General features: G+C 40.3%; 1 long non-coding RNA gene across 1 annotated transcript in view; it reads right to left on the reverse strand.

The window, feature by feature from the left end:
* LOC118493786 overlaps positions 1–15,699 on the reverse strand; it is a 23,500-nt gene extending 7,801 nt beyond the window's left edge. The window contains exons 1-2 of the long non-coding RNA XR_004895795.1: positions 15,511–15,699; positions 4,591–4,596 (exon numbers count right to left, since the gene is read on the reverse strand). This is a non-coding gene — a long non-coding RNA (uncharacterized LOC118493786). The remainder of the gene's footprint in view (positions 1–4,590; positions 4,597–15,510) is intronic.
* Positions 15,700–15,927: the final 228 nt, after the last annotated feature.

Consider the following 15,927-nt stretch of genomic DNA (forward strand, 5'->3'; position numbering starts at 1 on the left):
CAGGAGAGTCAGGGAGATGCCAATCAAACCCAGTCCATACACACCTAAACTAACCTCTGCAAAAGTGAAGATGGGCTAAAATGTATTCGTATAGGAAGAGTTCACCGTAACTGCAAGATGTTGGTCATCAAAAAGAACACACACTCACACACACACACACACACACACACATATGAAAAAAGATACATTTCACAGTATCACTCATTGTGTGAGTAGCGGTAATAGCAGGCTAGGTTCCCCAGCTATGTTCTCTAGCTCTCCCTGAGAGTTCCCAAGGCGTTCCACATTTTACAGCTTAAGGCTATAGTGGGTGGTTTCTGCTGCCCCCCATGAGGAATTTGAAGTAATGACTCTGACTCTGTGGAATGCCCTTCCTATTGTCTTAAGTTCTGCATTCTCTGTTGATGCTTTTAAAAAGCAGCTGAAGACTTACTTGTTTAAACTCGCTTTTGTGTCATGTTTGTCACTTTGGGTTTTTAAGTCTTTTAATCTTTTATTTCCATTTGGTATTTTATTTCTTTTTTGCTTGCTCATTTTCTGTTTGGGTCATATACTAGGGGTGCACGATATTGAAAAAAATGTGATATTGCAATATCGATAATGAATATTGCGATATCGATATTAATTTCGATATTTGTAAACATATGTAAAATTACCAAAGTTATGGGAAAACGCATCAAAATAGATTTATAACAAATAAAACAAGTTTTCTTACAACACAAGGTTTATTTCAACTGACAGTCATATTGGACTGGTCCAATATGTGTCTACAGAACAGGACATGTTTTACTGCTTGGACAGTATAAAATAAATAAAGAGCATGTCTATAGAACAGGACATGTTGTACTGGTTGTATATACACTACAGTATAAAAAACAATGCAATGCACATCTGTTGGCTTAAAGCCAAAGTATTTCCGAGCTACCGAGGAGGAGGCATTACCCTACAGTCACATTAGCTACAAGAGACAGCTACCATTCATTTTCAATGGGAGTGGCCGTTTGGCCATGAGCAACTGCCAATCAGAGTGAAGGCAGCGTGAAGGCAGCGTATGAGTTAAGTGACTGTTACGTTTGATAAGAGCTGGAGTATTGCAGCATTAGACTTTGAGCAGTAATAGGCTTCCTTCAGCCATTAAGCTTCGGTGTGTCACTTCACTAGTGGTCCTTTTGTGTAAAGTGATGCAAGATCAGCGGCTTTAGAGTGGCCCCTATTTCGCATGAGGCCCTTGGGCGGCCACACCCAAACACTCATGCTATCTCCGCTATAGATGTGGTTATGATGTTTTAACTGTTTAATTGTTGTTTGTACATAAAATTAACAAGTTATGACACATAACTTTTTGTGTTTAATAAGCATAAAAATACACATTAAGCAACCTGATTATTCTATGTTAATATAACGTAGAATTATATGTTAAGAAAACACTAATTATTTTTGTTGCATGACTAAAAAAGGTTATGTTAAACTGACATAAATTTCCTTTCAGATAACACTCATGTGACACATTTATTTTATGTTTAGTGTACTCAAAACTTTAATGTTACCATGCTGTACTAAATTATAAGTTTTGAATGCAAGCCGTTTCCAAAACATTTTTAGGTTGAGTTAGCGAATTCGGATTTACAGTGTATGTCAGTGGCTCGAGTCGAAGAAAATAATTCAAGATGGCGGAAAACGCTTCAGGACATCGTATTTATGTATATATCTGATATGTTTGGCATTTAATCTCATATATTGTGTTACTTTTATCGAGAAATAAATACTTTTAAATCAAAAAACATCGTTCTTGTGACAATACCTCTGAAGTAACTTTTAAGACTTTCTGTTTACTGTTGCCAAGCAACCGGGGGTAGGCTAGGCAGGTTTCCTTTCAATCTCTGTTATTTCGTCGTCTCCCAGAGCAACACTCATTTTCTTACTTTTGTGTTCTTTTTGCTCCACTCTTCGCTCTCTCTTTAGGTCCTTTCTTTTCTTTCGCTTCGTTTTATGGTTCTGCGGAGTCTCCACGCAGCTGATGTTTATACGTGCTCTGGTGTGTGGTAGAGCGAGGTAGAAGTGAGAGAGTGACGGCAATTTTCTTTGGCGCGAGTAGTGACTCTAGAGTCTTAGTGAGAGAAACAAAGTGTCTCCTCTGTGTTTTCTGACCACGGTGGGAAATCTGGAGCAGGAAAAGTTAACCCTCACCTTGATTTCATGTTGTTTATGGAGAAGGAGAACCAGAAGATGAGTCGGGGGAAATACAACGTGTGATGTGTATTTTTCGAGAGGTGCATCAAAGATTATAGACGTAACAAGAGGAGAAACTCAATGGAACTGCAGCTCCGCCATCTTGGATGGAATGTAACACAACGTTCTATTGAGTTTCGCCTCTTGTTGTTTCTATACTCTTTGGGTACATATCGGACGGGATGCAACGCAAACAAAATATCGCGTAATTATCGCGAGACTTTCGGTATAATATCGCGCAACGTGATATCGCGATAACGATATTGAGTCGATATATTGTGCACCCCTATCATATACTGTATTTTAACAATGTTTTATCATGTGAAGCACTTTGTGACTAAGGTGCTATATGAAATAAACGTATTATTATAATTATGTGATTACAACATGTTCTTGATCTGCAACAATTGGTTCTCCTAGTTGGATTTGTTCAGAATATCTCCACAGAGAGGCAACTCTGGAGACATCCTCACGCCCAAACTGCCTCAGCTGGCTCCTTTCAACACAAAGGAGCAACACCAAGATATTTCCAGATGCCTGAGCTTAATAACTCAATAACCATACCTTTGCTTTGTAACAAATAAAAATATGATTTCTCACAACAAGACAGTATTTGTATTGTCAATGTCCATATTGATTTTTTTTTTTACTGTTGTGGATAGTTTTATATGTATCCATATTGTGTTGGATCATTTTGTTTTGAGATGAATAAATCCATCCTTTGTGAAATGGTGGTGATGATTAACCCCAATAATAAACGCAACTCATATCAATCCCAGCTGGATGCAGTACACTCAAAACTTCACAGTCTCTGCAGAAAGTATATGTTGCGCACACTGATGCGCTGCACTCTAAATTGATGCCAATTACGTCTTCCGCCAGGAGTAGGGTGGAAAAGAAAAGGGGGAGATAAATAAAAATAAACTCCGATGACAAAGATGGCATATTGTGACACCAAAAAAAAAATCTTTTTCAATTACTAGTTCTGCTTACAGCACCTATACTGTGTTTATTTCAATTAACCCCATATAGAACGGTCATTATAATGCATCATCTACTAGTCACATTTAAACCCAACTCATTTCCTGACTTGTATGTGGATTCTATCTTCTGTATTCTGTCTGGTATAGAGTAGTATTCATTTGTCAAGCGATATCTCTTTGGCCTTTTATCTAATGTCGCTTACACAGGCTTTGGTCTAAAACTCAGGAGAAAAGACAGATATGGAAATTCCTGATGGAATCACAGGGTTTGTTAAATAATGGCATAATAATTTAGTGGCATTTCTGCTTGATAACTAAAACAGCCCGTACAATCGTCCTTTTTTTGTACACTGTTTTGTTTAAATAGTAAAGATCTGTAGACACTGCAGTCCCGTTTAGTTTTAATACATGAAATATCACGTTTTTAAAAAAAAAAAAAAAAAAAAGGCCAAGAATAAAGGGAAATTACATGACTATTGAAATTGATGGTCAATGCATACTGTTGTATTACTGTTTAATGTTTGTAATATAATTTTCATAGTGTAGTATTGGGGCAGTTTGGGAGCCCAACCGGCACATACCGTAGAGTCCTTGGAGTCAAGAAATGTAGCTGTTCTGAAGATACTGATCTACACATTCTTGCATGCAATAAACGTTGAAACAGAAGAAGAGAAGTGCTAGTAATCAAAAGGTCCAGCATATTAATACAATTAATTAATTTAAGAATTACAACTGTCTTGCTTCAGAAAAGCTGTTATTGTAAGTGGTTTGGGACAAAAGTAGGCTATCTGCTAAATCAATGTATTGCAATGCAAGTTTTAAACAACCATCACTGATTCACAGCATCTCTTCAATCTTGCTCTTTTGTGACCTTCAAGTCTGCAGGTTGTCAATCTAGCAAAACAGCACTACAGCAGCTGATTTCACAGATTAGTTCCTTTTTTCTGACTCAAGGTGTGCTAATCAGTGCAATCTGCTAGTTAACACTATCTGAAAAGATGTTGTGAAACAAGCTCAGACCAGCAAATTGGATTATGTGACAGTAGCATGAATTGTAAACATCATATTTATTACATGACAAAGTCATTTTAGTTCAGGCAAGAAACATTAGCGAGTGTAGCCGAGGCTTTTGGCATGGCCAAATTTCAGAACACCTGAGATAAAAACTTATGCAAGACGTAGCATATTTCAGGCTGGTTGATTGGACTGAAAGTTTTGCAGACCCTTGGGTCACACTGATACATGATTGAAAACTATGTTCTTAAATATTGAATTTGCCATTGCCATGCCCCTTTGGAACAGGTTTGATTTCCTATAGGCATTGATTCAGTGCATGCTCCCATGATCATCGCGCAGATGAGTAAAGCACAAGTCATACGAGCTCCTGCTAGTGTCACACTGCAGAAAGCCTTTGTGCCACGACATGCTCTAAAATAGCTGCAGTGGTGGATCGTAAACTACATTTACTCAAGTACTGTACTTCAGTATACATTTGAGGTACTTATTTGCATTTTAAGCAATCTTTATACTTATGCAACTTACACTATATACACTTTATACTTCATACTAAACCAGGGTCCTGGATGAGGTAGGAAACACACAATGGAGCAGCAGTCACCTGCCCAGATATAGCGCTGAGTGGCGGTGCCCAGTAATTAAGGTGCTGGTGAGTCATTGAATCCAGCTGGTGACAATATAATGGGCAGGACACACACATATTTCTGCATATGCACTATTTGTGAATAAGGCATATAATTCCTTTAAAAATACCAGTTTAAGGTTGGGGAAAAGGCCTACGCATGGTTTTTGTGCGTACACAAATATTTATACATCTGGCCCTTGGACACTACCAGGATATAATAACAATGAAAAGGGTTGTGTGACAAGGGAAAATACCTCATACACTGCTACACTTGCAATGAACTTACATACTAGTAAAATATCTGAAATCTAATAATACATTTTAAAATGGTTCCCTGGTGTGTCTGCATATGCAAAACACACCTATAAGTGTCATGCTAACTCTCTCTCTCTGTTGGAAGTTGGAAGGTGTGTGTGTGGTATTACTTTAAATCCAGATAAAGACATCATAAAGGACAGAAATGGACTGAAAGAAAGAGAGAAAGAGAGGAGTTTGTGTCAGTATGACCATCATCTCATCAATGTGTGTGTGTGTGTGTGTGTGTGTGTGTGTGTGTGTGTGTGTGTGTGTGTGTGTGTGTGTGTGTGTGTGTGTATGTGTGTGTGTGTGTGTGTGTGTGTGAACCTCATCTAATCAGAGCACTGATAGCTTTCTGATCCCCCCATTTCTTCCTGTAACAGTCTCGGCCCCACACACACTGCACAGGATCTATTGGCCATAACAATGCAAAACTTATTCATTCCTCATTTATAATCACACATTCATTCTCTACAGATATCAGGCGCAGAGGGAGGAAGAGTGGGGGAAAAGAAAGAAAGAAGATAAGGAGAGAAGCAACATAGCAGTGGTATGCACCACGCATAAACTCCATCAGCTCGGATTGAAATAAAAATGATTACAAATAATCAGATATGTAATCCCTTATTAATCAGATATGTAATCCCTTATTAAAACTCATGTACTGCCCAACAGATTAGACTGTGGTTGTACTAGGCAGCTTCCAGGTGTGAGTAACTGTGTGGTCAATGAGCTTACAATGAATAAACATTCAAAACCGTTCAAAAGGACTACTAGGCTTAATTATACATTGAGACTGAGACCAACCTGCCAGCTGGATAATGAAAAAATAAGCAACTCATTGAAAGTTAGGTCAAAAAGATGAGTTTTGAGTTTGCATTAGATGTCCAACGAAAGATGATTACAGAGTAGAGGAACAAAATAGAAAAGGCTTGTGGCCTGCTGACAGACAGGAGCTGTGTATTCTGAGAGCAAAGAGTCCATATTGGAGTATGAGGTTTAAGGTAATCAGGTGGGAAGGAAGGGGTGTAGCCAAAATTGAAGAAAAAAACACTGAGCTCCTGGTGGCTTGCAGCCTTGGTAATGAGATGAGTCTGCATTGTGAGATAAACAAATCGGTTGTCCAAACACATGCACAAACACACAAAATGACCACACACACACACACACACACTCTAACTTGTGTTTGACTAGGAGAGAGAGAACAAAGTCTGTCTTGATTGGTTGTTGTTTGACTAATTGTTTATGTACAACCACTTACAGATGAAGTGAGAAAGGGACTTTATACAGTTTTCCATATATTGTGAAATAAAGATGAAGTCAAGCACATGGAAGGTTCAGAACTCCCCAAAATATCCATATAGGGCATTCAAGTAGTCACCATTACCACAAACTAAACATAAAATACTTGAGTGCTAGTACATCATATTGAAGGACACTTAACCTTTTAGAATAGACAGATTGTTATTGGAAAATATCTGCACTCCCACAGAATATTACTGAAACACTAATGCATTTTGCACAAGCTTATGCAGTTGAACCCATATGCTTCCCATTTAGGAAAATGGCTGAAATGTAAGCCCTGCGAGAGCACCTAAGGTCTCTGAAACTCAATTTACTGTCTACAAAAAATGCTAAACTTAATACTTTTTCCCCATGTTTCATAATTATAATTAGCATCCAGAATCATCATTATCATTTAGCAAATTACTGGAAGAATGGATGTGTGCTAAAGCATACTAAGTGCTGGGGAATAATATTATATACTATTTAGTCTCACATTGCCAGACCTACACAACGCTGCGGAGGAGGGTCTGGCGAGTCCATACAGCATTCCGGGATGGGTGAAAAACGTGCTCCGGTTTATTGGCATTTCTTTAAACCAATCACAATCGTCTTGGGGGGCTCTAAGCACCGAGCGGAGCCACGGTGCTGCTGCAAAATAGCTTCGGGAAGGAACTTGTTTTGGTGGAACATGTGTACATTCAAAGGTTGTTTTAGTCATGCAACAGAAAATTTAGATTGGACAGATATTCTAGCTAGCTGTCTGGATTTACCCATAGACTGTATACAGAATGGACCAACAGATGCCGTTGCTCTGGACGGAGACCAATGAAGGATATTAGAAGCACTTTTATGGTGAGCGCTGAGCGTTACTACGCAGCCTCCAACTGAGAGAGACGACATAAATGTGACGTGAGCAACCTGTCTGAAAGTTGTAAGTCTTCTGGCAGCTGTGCCAAGAGAAATCTAAATCATTCCGAATATTGCGTACATATATATATATATAGCGTATGTATATGTAAGGAGATAACATGGACACAGGCTAATTATTGCTAACTAAAATGCTAGTTAACATTAGTAATTAAACTTAAACAGCTAATGTAAGTCGAAACTGCCTGCAAGCTTCTCCTGTACTATACGGTAATTCCTCTACTATGCGACAGTAAGTCGCATGGTTATGACACAATCGTTAGCCTATTTTTACAAAAACGTCTGCTACGGAGCCATAACGTGAGATGGAACTTCCATCAACAACAGAACAATCCCGGAAGTGGAACGTCGTGGATATAGACTATATACTATATGACCTTAATAATATTAATGTCTAAGAGAGAGAGAGATGATGGAAGTCATTAGGGAGAGAGAGAGAGAGAGAGAGAGAGAGAGAGAGAAATAAATAAATAAATAAATAGAGAGAGGCACTTTCGGCTCTGTGTGTTTCTGTGTCTTTGTGTGGGTGTAATTTTGACTGACGGCGCATTGATTTACTAAAGTGCAATATGCCATGCAGCTAAAATCAATCATTGACACGATGGGTGATCCTGTACACAGCATATTTGTCATCAAACACGTTGGCCCAGTGTGCGGCACTAATTCAGGCAGGACCCTGTGGAGTTAAGTGGTTTTGACAAAATGTTTACTTGTTGACACAGTGGGGTGGGCTCAAGTTTGTGGGGCTGACATTCACAATAGTTTCATTGCTAAATGGGGGCTGTTACCGAAAACAGTGAGCTGGTACATAAGCTTTACTGCCACACACACACACACACACACACACACACCTCTTTCAAATGCACACGTAGAGACACATGGACAGACTATGAGACAACGGGGCCCAGGGCACAGATTTGAAAAAGGCTTCCCAACCATTCCCAACCCTCCAACAAGACACCCAAATTGAAAGAGACATCTTGTAAGATGACAGCAAACGGTGTGTGTTGCATGGTTACTTTGCGTCTCTTTGTTGTTACTTTGTCTCTTTGCTATCATTTAGTCACTATTTGTGGTCATTTTGCATCTCTTTGAAGTCATTTTGTGCCTCTACAAGGTTGTTTTTTAAAGGTCCAATGTGTAGAAATTTCTCCCATCTAGCGTTGAGATCATATATCGCAATCAACTCTCTCGCGCCGCGCAGTTCAAAGTACGTATTACAGCTACGGTAGCCTTCACGGTTCAAAAAGCCGGTCTCTTGCTCTTTTCAATATCCTTTTTCTTTTTCTGGGCAAAGAAGAAGACTCCTGTTCCTGAAATTTGGATTTTGAATACATGTGGTCCTCCATGTTTCCTTCTTCAAACTTGCCGGTGCCGGGAAGCTACGATACCCATTAGCAGCATTAGCAGCACCTGTGAGTTTATCATGTGACAGCATGTCCTGTATGTCCCTCACCGGCTAACATATTTCAAGATGGCGCATGAATATGGAGCGTCTACCCCAGTTCATGCGAATGCGAAAATTTCAAGCCAAAAGGAATACTTGGAATTGATGGTGGTGGTAAATATTCATGAAAAAGGACAAGTTTGTGAACGGGCAACACAGATTTTGATAATGAACAACTACACAACACGTTACACACTGGACCTTTAAATCTTCCCATGGTCATTTTGTGTCTCTATGCGTGTCTCTTTATCTCTATCTGTCTTCGTGGTCACTTTGTCTCTCTTCATAGTTGTTTTGCATTCCTTTTTAGACAGTTTGTGTCCCTTTGGCGTCATTTTTTGTCTATTCACGGCATCTTTGTGTCTCTTTGTGGTCGTTTGCCTCTCTTTGAAGTAATTTTGTGTCTCTGAGGTTGTTTTGCAACTCTTTGCGGGCATTTCGTGTCACTTTGCTTTCCAACAGACTCAATGTGTAGACATGCAGATACTGTAAATACATAATCAAATCTGTTGTTTAAATGTTTCTCAGATAGATCGATAGATCGATAGATAGATAGATAGATAGATAGATAGATAGATAGATAGATAGATACTTTATTCATCCCGAAGTAAATTTTAGGATCCAGTAGCTTAGACAACCTTAACACAACAAACACATATACACACATATATCACACATACATAAGAATTAAAATAAAAATAAAAATCACGCACAGAAATGCAATGACCATGATAAGGTGCTATGGTAGACTGTGTGCAATGGCAAAAGTAAACAGTGCAGGGATTGAACAGTGCACTAGAGTATTATTAAATATTAACTATGACTATGAAATATTAACATAACTGACTGATTGAATAAGAACAATATATAACAGGGAATAAGTTATAAGATGTAGTTGTTATGACCACAGTCCAGACTGTGTAGGAGGGCTAATATAGCCTATAAGACAGTTGTACAGCAGACAAAGTGATATAATGGTAGAGGCTGAGAGAGACAGGCTCATGCTGAAAAGTCTATTTCTCTCCTCCCCCTTTGTGTGTTATTTAAGAGCTGGATGGCCCTGGGAACAAAGGACCTCTTTAACTTGTCTGTTGAGCATGACAGTGACAGAAGTCTGCCACTGAACATGCTCCTCTGTTGGATGAACGTGCTGTGTAGTGGGTAGCGGTCATTGTCCATGATCGCCAGCATCCTACTCATGGTCCGTTTCTCAGCAGTTGCTGTGAGCGACTCCAGCTCAATGCCAACAACAGAGCCATTGTCCATGTGTACCCCCACGTACTTATATGTGCTGACCACCTCCACATTGACCCTTCAATGGAGACTGGTAACATGTGTGGCTTAGATCTCCTGAAATCCACCACCAACTCCTTGGTCTTTGTTGTGTTCAGCTGCAGATAGTTGAGTCTGCACCATTTCACAAAGTCGTCCACCAGGTTCCTGTACTCGTACTCCTGTCCATCCCTGATACACCCTCACAATTGCAGTGTCATTCGAAAACGTCTGCATGTGGCATGACTCGGAGTTGTAACTGAAGTCAGAAGTGTACAGGGTGAACAGGAACAGTGAAAGCACAGTGCCCTGAGGCGCTCCGGTGCTGAAGATCACAGTCTCAGAGAAACAGTCCTTCAGCCTGACGAACTGTGGTTTCTCCCTCAGGTAGTCTGTTATCCAGGATACCAGGTGAGCATCATTAATTTTGTGTCTCTCAGAGGTTGTTTTGCAACTCATTGCGGCCATTTCGTGTAGCTTTGCTTTCCAACAGACTCAATGTGTAGACATGCAGATACTGTAAATACATAATCAAATCTGTTGTTTAAATAATGTTTCTCAGATGAGAGTCAACACTGGATTCATTTGTTTATATTTAATGTTATACTTCAATCACTAGATCATCTCAAATGCAGGAAGCACAAAGGTGAATGATTAGTAGAGCAAAGTGCTAGCTACATAAATAAATTGAAAAACTGAGATGAGAGAAGGAGATTTGCTGAGTCAGAGCAAACAGAGTGGGAGACGGGAAATGATTCAGTTGTGGTGATAGCAGCAATCTTCTTGGGTCAAATACTGAGTTTTTGGACCGACTAACGTGACTTTTAAATAGTAAATAGTGTGTATAACCTGGATGGGTTGAAAAAGGGGGCTCAATGCTTGCCAAGTAAAAAATAACCTTTGACCCCATCAGAACATACTTATCATTTACCAGAGTCAGAACTAATCATGGAGAACTAATCAGTGTTCAGTTGTCATGCAGCACATATCTGGAACAAACTCCCAGATAACTCTCTTCTTCTTTTAAATCAAGGCTGAAGACTTTTCTGTTTGACGCTGCCTTCTATTAAATCAAGTAATTTTTAATTTCTTCACTTTTATTCTTGTATTTTATTCCTCTCATTCTATTTTAGCTTTTACTATTTTCTATTCTCTTTGACAAATGTTTTTTTTATTTTATTTTTGTGCATCATTATTGCATCATTGTGTTGCACTGGTTGTCTAGACACTGAGTCAACAGGAGCATATAGCCACCCCAGGGGCATGTTTTCAGGAAGCACTTAGGAACGAGAGAGGTCCATTTGGTGCACAGTTTGTATTACTTTTCACTTTATTACACTGAGTCAGCTAAAACAGCAGGGGACGCCAGGGGAAACCTTCATTAGCTCCTGTCACTTTTAAAGTAATAGATTGTTATGATATATTGCTGGTGTTACTATGTGATTTTGACTTGAACCATTTTTTGTATCTATTTCCTTGTCTGTGGTTATCGGACACTGAGTCAGCCAAAACGCTGGCAATGCCAGAGGGTCCCTTTGAAGACAAGTATTAAAAAGTTGAAAAGTTAAAAGTGGGCGCAGTCAGTGTGGCATCCAGCTTGTACCCCATTTTACTGTGTGTATATAAATAAAGTATCTGTTCTTAGTGAGAATAGTTTGTGATACACTGATTCAGCTTGAGCATCAGTAACACCTGGGGAAGCTTTGTAGAAAAAGAGTGGTCTGTTTAAATTATTTTTAAAAAATGAATGAACCTAGGGACATTATTAGCTCTGCCCTAGACCGGGCTGCATTCATGCTTGGAAGGAATATGTGCTGTATGTTTTGAACCTTACAAATGTACACCTAGGATGCATGTATTTTCTATTTCCGTTTCGCTTTCTTTGTGTTGGAATTTTAAATTCGGTGGATTTATGAGGACTATGGTTAACTGCTCCTCAGAGCTCTGCAGGGTAAATTGAGACAGCTAGCTAGACTATCTGTCCAATCTGAGTTTTCTCTCGCATGACTATTTTTCAGCGGCTCTGTGTGGAGTTTTGCACTACCCATGACGAATCTGATTGGTTTAAACCAGAGCACATTTTCCTCCAATCCCCGAATGCTACGTGGAGTAGCCAGACTCTCCTTCAGCGCGCTTTGGAGGAGGGTCTGGCAAAGCGAGACAATGTTCTCAGTAATGTTTTCAGTGTTCCCAAATATACCAATGGATGGACAAAGGTCTGTTTAGACTGAGCACAATTGCATATAAAGGCAGTGGAAAGAAGCACAAATAGAGGCAAAGATTCGGCTGTTTACGTTCATGTTTGTGTGCTTACACTTGTGTCAGGAAGCAGTTTCTCTGATTACCTAATTTTCTCTGAGTAATCTGGTTTCTTCAGTGCATGTAAACAAAGTGAAGAAGAAATAAGGGGAGAGAGTGGAGGAAAACAGCAAACAATCAGGAGTTCCTGGTGAGTGCTGAGATCAGTCCACACATACCTGAGGCCTGTACTACGAAGCGAGATTTAGCGTTAACAAGCTAACTTCAGGTTCAACCCAGGGTTTTCTGTACTACGAAGGTGGATTAGTTGTTATCGGGTTCAATCGCTGTGGTAACTTATGCTGAACGCCTAACCTGCTCGGGAGCAGGTTATGTTGGAGATTAGAGATCAACCGGTGTAAAAGCACCACCTACTGACCAATCAATACTCAACTGATAACGCCATCACCGTTCTTAGAAGATCAGCTGGAGCTCGGTGGGCGGAGAGAGAGAGGTGCGCTCATAAAAGTTAAAAAATTTAGAGACCGACAACCCGTTAACATTCCCTGATGGGTATCTTTATGAAAGATCTAGATTTGAAACGGAGGGAATTACATATAGGCTATTTGTCGGCTTCTTCAGCCGTGTGTTGCCAATACGCACATCGGTTTGAATTATGTTTTGATATTTTTTTATTTTCTCTCACAGCTTACCACTGCTGGGGTTGCAACTGAAATAAAAGGCTAAAGCAACGACAGTTCATGGAAAGCAAAAGTATAATTATGGTCAGATCTTGTGCCTGACTGATGGGAAAGTGACCAGTGTAGTCCAATGTAGGCTATTATAGTGGGTGTACTGTACTGTATATTGGCCAGAATCGGGAATTGGGGGAGGAGGGGGGCATATCATAGTGGGGGGGCCTGGGTGTCCTCCCCCAGGGAAGTTTTAAGCATCAACGACTTCATTTTGTGATATTGATAGGATAAGCGTTGTGATTTACGCAAAACAGCGTCGGCTTTTTATGCCAGCTTTCCTTCCTGCATTTTGCCTGTAAAACCGTGTCTGTGTTCTTCATATTTATGTAGAATTATAGTTTGCTCTTCTTATGTAAAATATGCGGCTCTGGTAGATGTTTGCAATTGGTCATTCTGCGCAAACACCGCCTCTTTTATGTGAACGGGTATGCCGCTGGATTGGGAAACCCTGGGTTGACTGAACTAGTTGATAATCAGCGTCGTGATACAGCTTATGTGGGACCGCGGTTGTTAGGTTAGGTGAAGCCGGATAACTGAAAGAAATCCAGGGCATGTTGATCTTGATTTGTAGTACAGGCCTCTGGTCTGTGTTTGTGTTGCCACTTATCTACAGCTACAAAATCTAATTTGTGCTAACATTTGCATCATGTTCTATCTATACACACCTGAAAGGGAAAGTTTAGATTTTCTGAAGTGGGGTTGTATGAGGAATATAGTATGTGAATCCAAACTAACCCTTTAAAGCAAACCAAAGTCTAACTAACTGATCGAGGCAGTGTTCTGCGAGGTAAAATGACTGATTTGATGATCATTTCTCAAAGGAGTCTGGAGGCATTAAAGAGAGCATAGATACAGTAATAGCTATCCCCATCAGAAAAGGGCTGTCTGCTTAGCTGATGCCCCCATCCACATCAGAACATTGCTTAGCTTCTGTGTCGGTACTCCTGCCAGCTTTTCCAAACTGGTGCATGCCAACCGCCATCTACTGTAGGTAATACACTGACTATGGTGAAGTACCTCATACAACCCTTCTTAAAAAAAATCTGAACTATCCTTTTAAAAGAGAAGTGTCAGCTCCTGTAGTTTAAACAACAATGAATCGGGTGCCTGGGTAGTTCACCTGGTAGAGCAGGCGCCCATACGTATATAGAGGATTACTCCTCAACGCAGCAGCCGCAGGTTCGACTCCGCCCTGCGGCCCTTTTCTGCATGTCATTACCCCTCTCTCTCCCCTTTCATGTCTTCAGCTGTCCTCTAAATAAAAGGCCTAAAATGCCCAAAAAACTATCTTAAAAAAAAGCTATGAATAATTCATATTTGTGGAATATCATGATTAGGAATTGGCTGCAACAAAAGCTCCTTTAAGAGCAGACTCAGCCAAGACCAAAATCAAGACCAGATACCTGTAGAGAGTGAGAGAATTAAGAGCAAAGAAAGAGAGGACTGTAAGAAACCAGACTGAAAGCAGCCGTGGGTTCAGTTATCAACGGTAACCTTCAGTTGAATCACTCTTGCTTTCTCTAACAACAGTGCTGATTACCCAGCCTCACTGAGACATTACCCTGCAATCAAAGCATCGCCACCCGACGATCTCTCTAATCATCTTTCATCCTTTTCTGAATTATGCAAATTCACTTTCTCCTTAAGTGGCCAACATAAACAAATTACTGTCTGTTAACTATTCAGCTGCCGTAAGTGTAAGGATGTGAATTGAAGCAGTACTCCACATTGCTGGCCCGATGTAGACTTCAAAGGTGGCTTTAAAAAGTTTGTAATTTGCTCATGGACATAGATTTACTGCAGTTACAGTGGATTCCAATGGTGACCCAGTTTCACAGTATAAGTATCAAAACATCCATAGAAACTTCTCAAACGGCTACTTCTCCACTGGCCATTCGTATGCTCTGTCTTTTTCAAACACATTTTTACCACATGGCTAAAAATGCTTCTGTTTCTAATCCTCACTTCAAAAGCACTCTACCCTAGCAAACTCATGCCCTTTTTTCTTTATTGGAAATGCAGTGTCAGACTAGCCAACTGAGCTGTGACACTATTTCCAAAATGTCATTTATTTTGTTATCATGGGTGTAAATCTGACAGAGCTGACTTTGAGTAGCTAAAGTTAGATGTTGCAGAGCTGTCATGTCGCTGCTGTTGTCTTGAGTCAGACACATCCGTGTCACACTTAAATCTCAGATGTATTTGTCATTCAGCGTTGTGCTCTTGTGTGGTTTATGTGTTGATGGCTGCAGTGTTCAAACTATACCATGGCCTTCGGGGAAGCCCACTTTTTCTTTCTTTTTTAACACCGGGGCTGTCTCTGAGATTTCACATGAACAATGGTTAAAGTTACTCAGGCTACTGAAGAATACCATAATTCCTCCGTTCAATTAGGCCTAAGCGATGCAACCCAAGCTTCCATCCTTAACAAACTTCCAGTCTCTCCACTGATGGCTGTTCCAATTTAACGGGGGAGATGAGCAAGAGGGGTTAGGATCGTGACCGGCCTCTGACGAGCTGTTACCACCACCATCTTCAGCCAGAGAGGATATTATTTCTTCAGCTTCTTCTTGCGTTGTCACCCCGGTGGGAGGTGTGCTAACAGGGCTTGCAGCAGGTGAATCGGTCAAAGTCTCATCCTTCTTTAAGCAGGAGGATGACTCCATGTATAATAAAATAGCTGCTGCTGAGCTGATTTTTTTATTTGCATTTTCGGGTTTACATGACAGTAACCCCCCCTCCCCTCCCCCATTCTCATCTGGTCACCCTAGCCCCTGAGTAAGACATACTTAACAAAAGACGACCCAGCAAGGCAAACTTCAGGTTCCCTACTGCCACCCTGGAGGAGCA

Source organism: Sander lucioperca, chromosome 18, assembly GCF_008315115.2.
Source record: "Sander lucioperca isolate FBNREF2018 chromosome 18, SLUC_FBN_1.2, whole genome shotgun sequence".
Lineage (NCBI taxonomy): Eukaryota > Metazoa > Chordata > Actinopteri > Perciformes > Percidae > Sander > Sander lucioperca.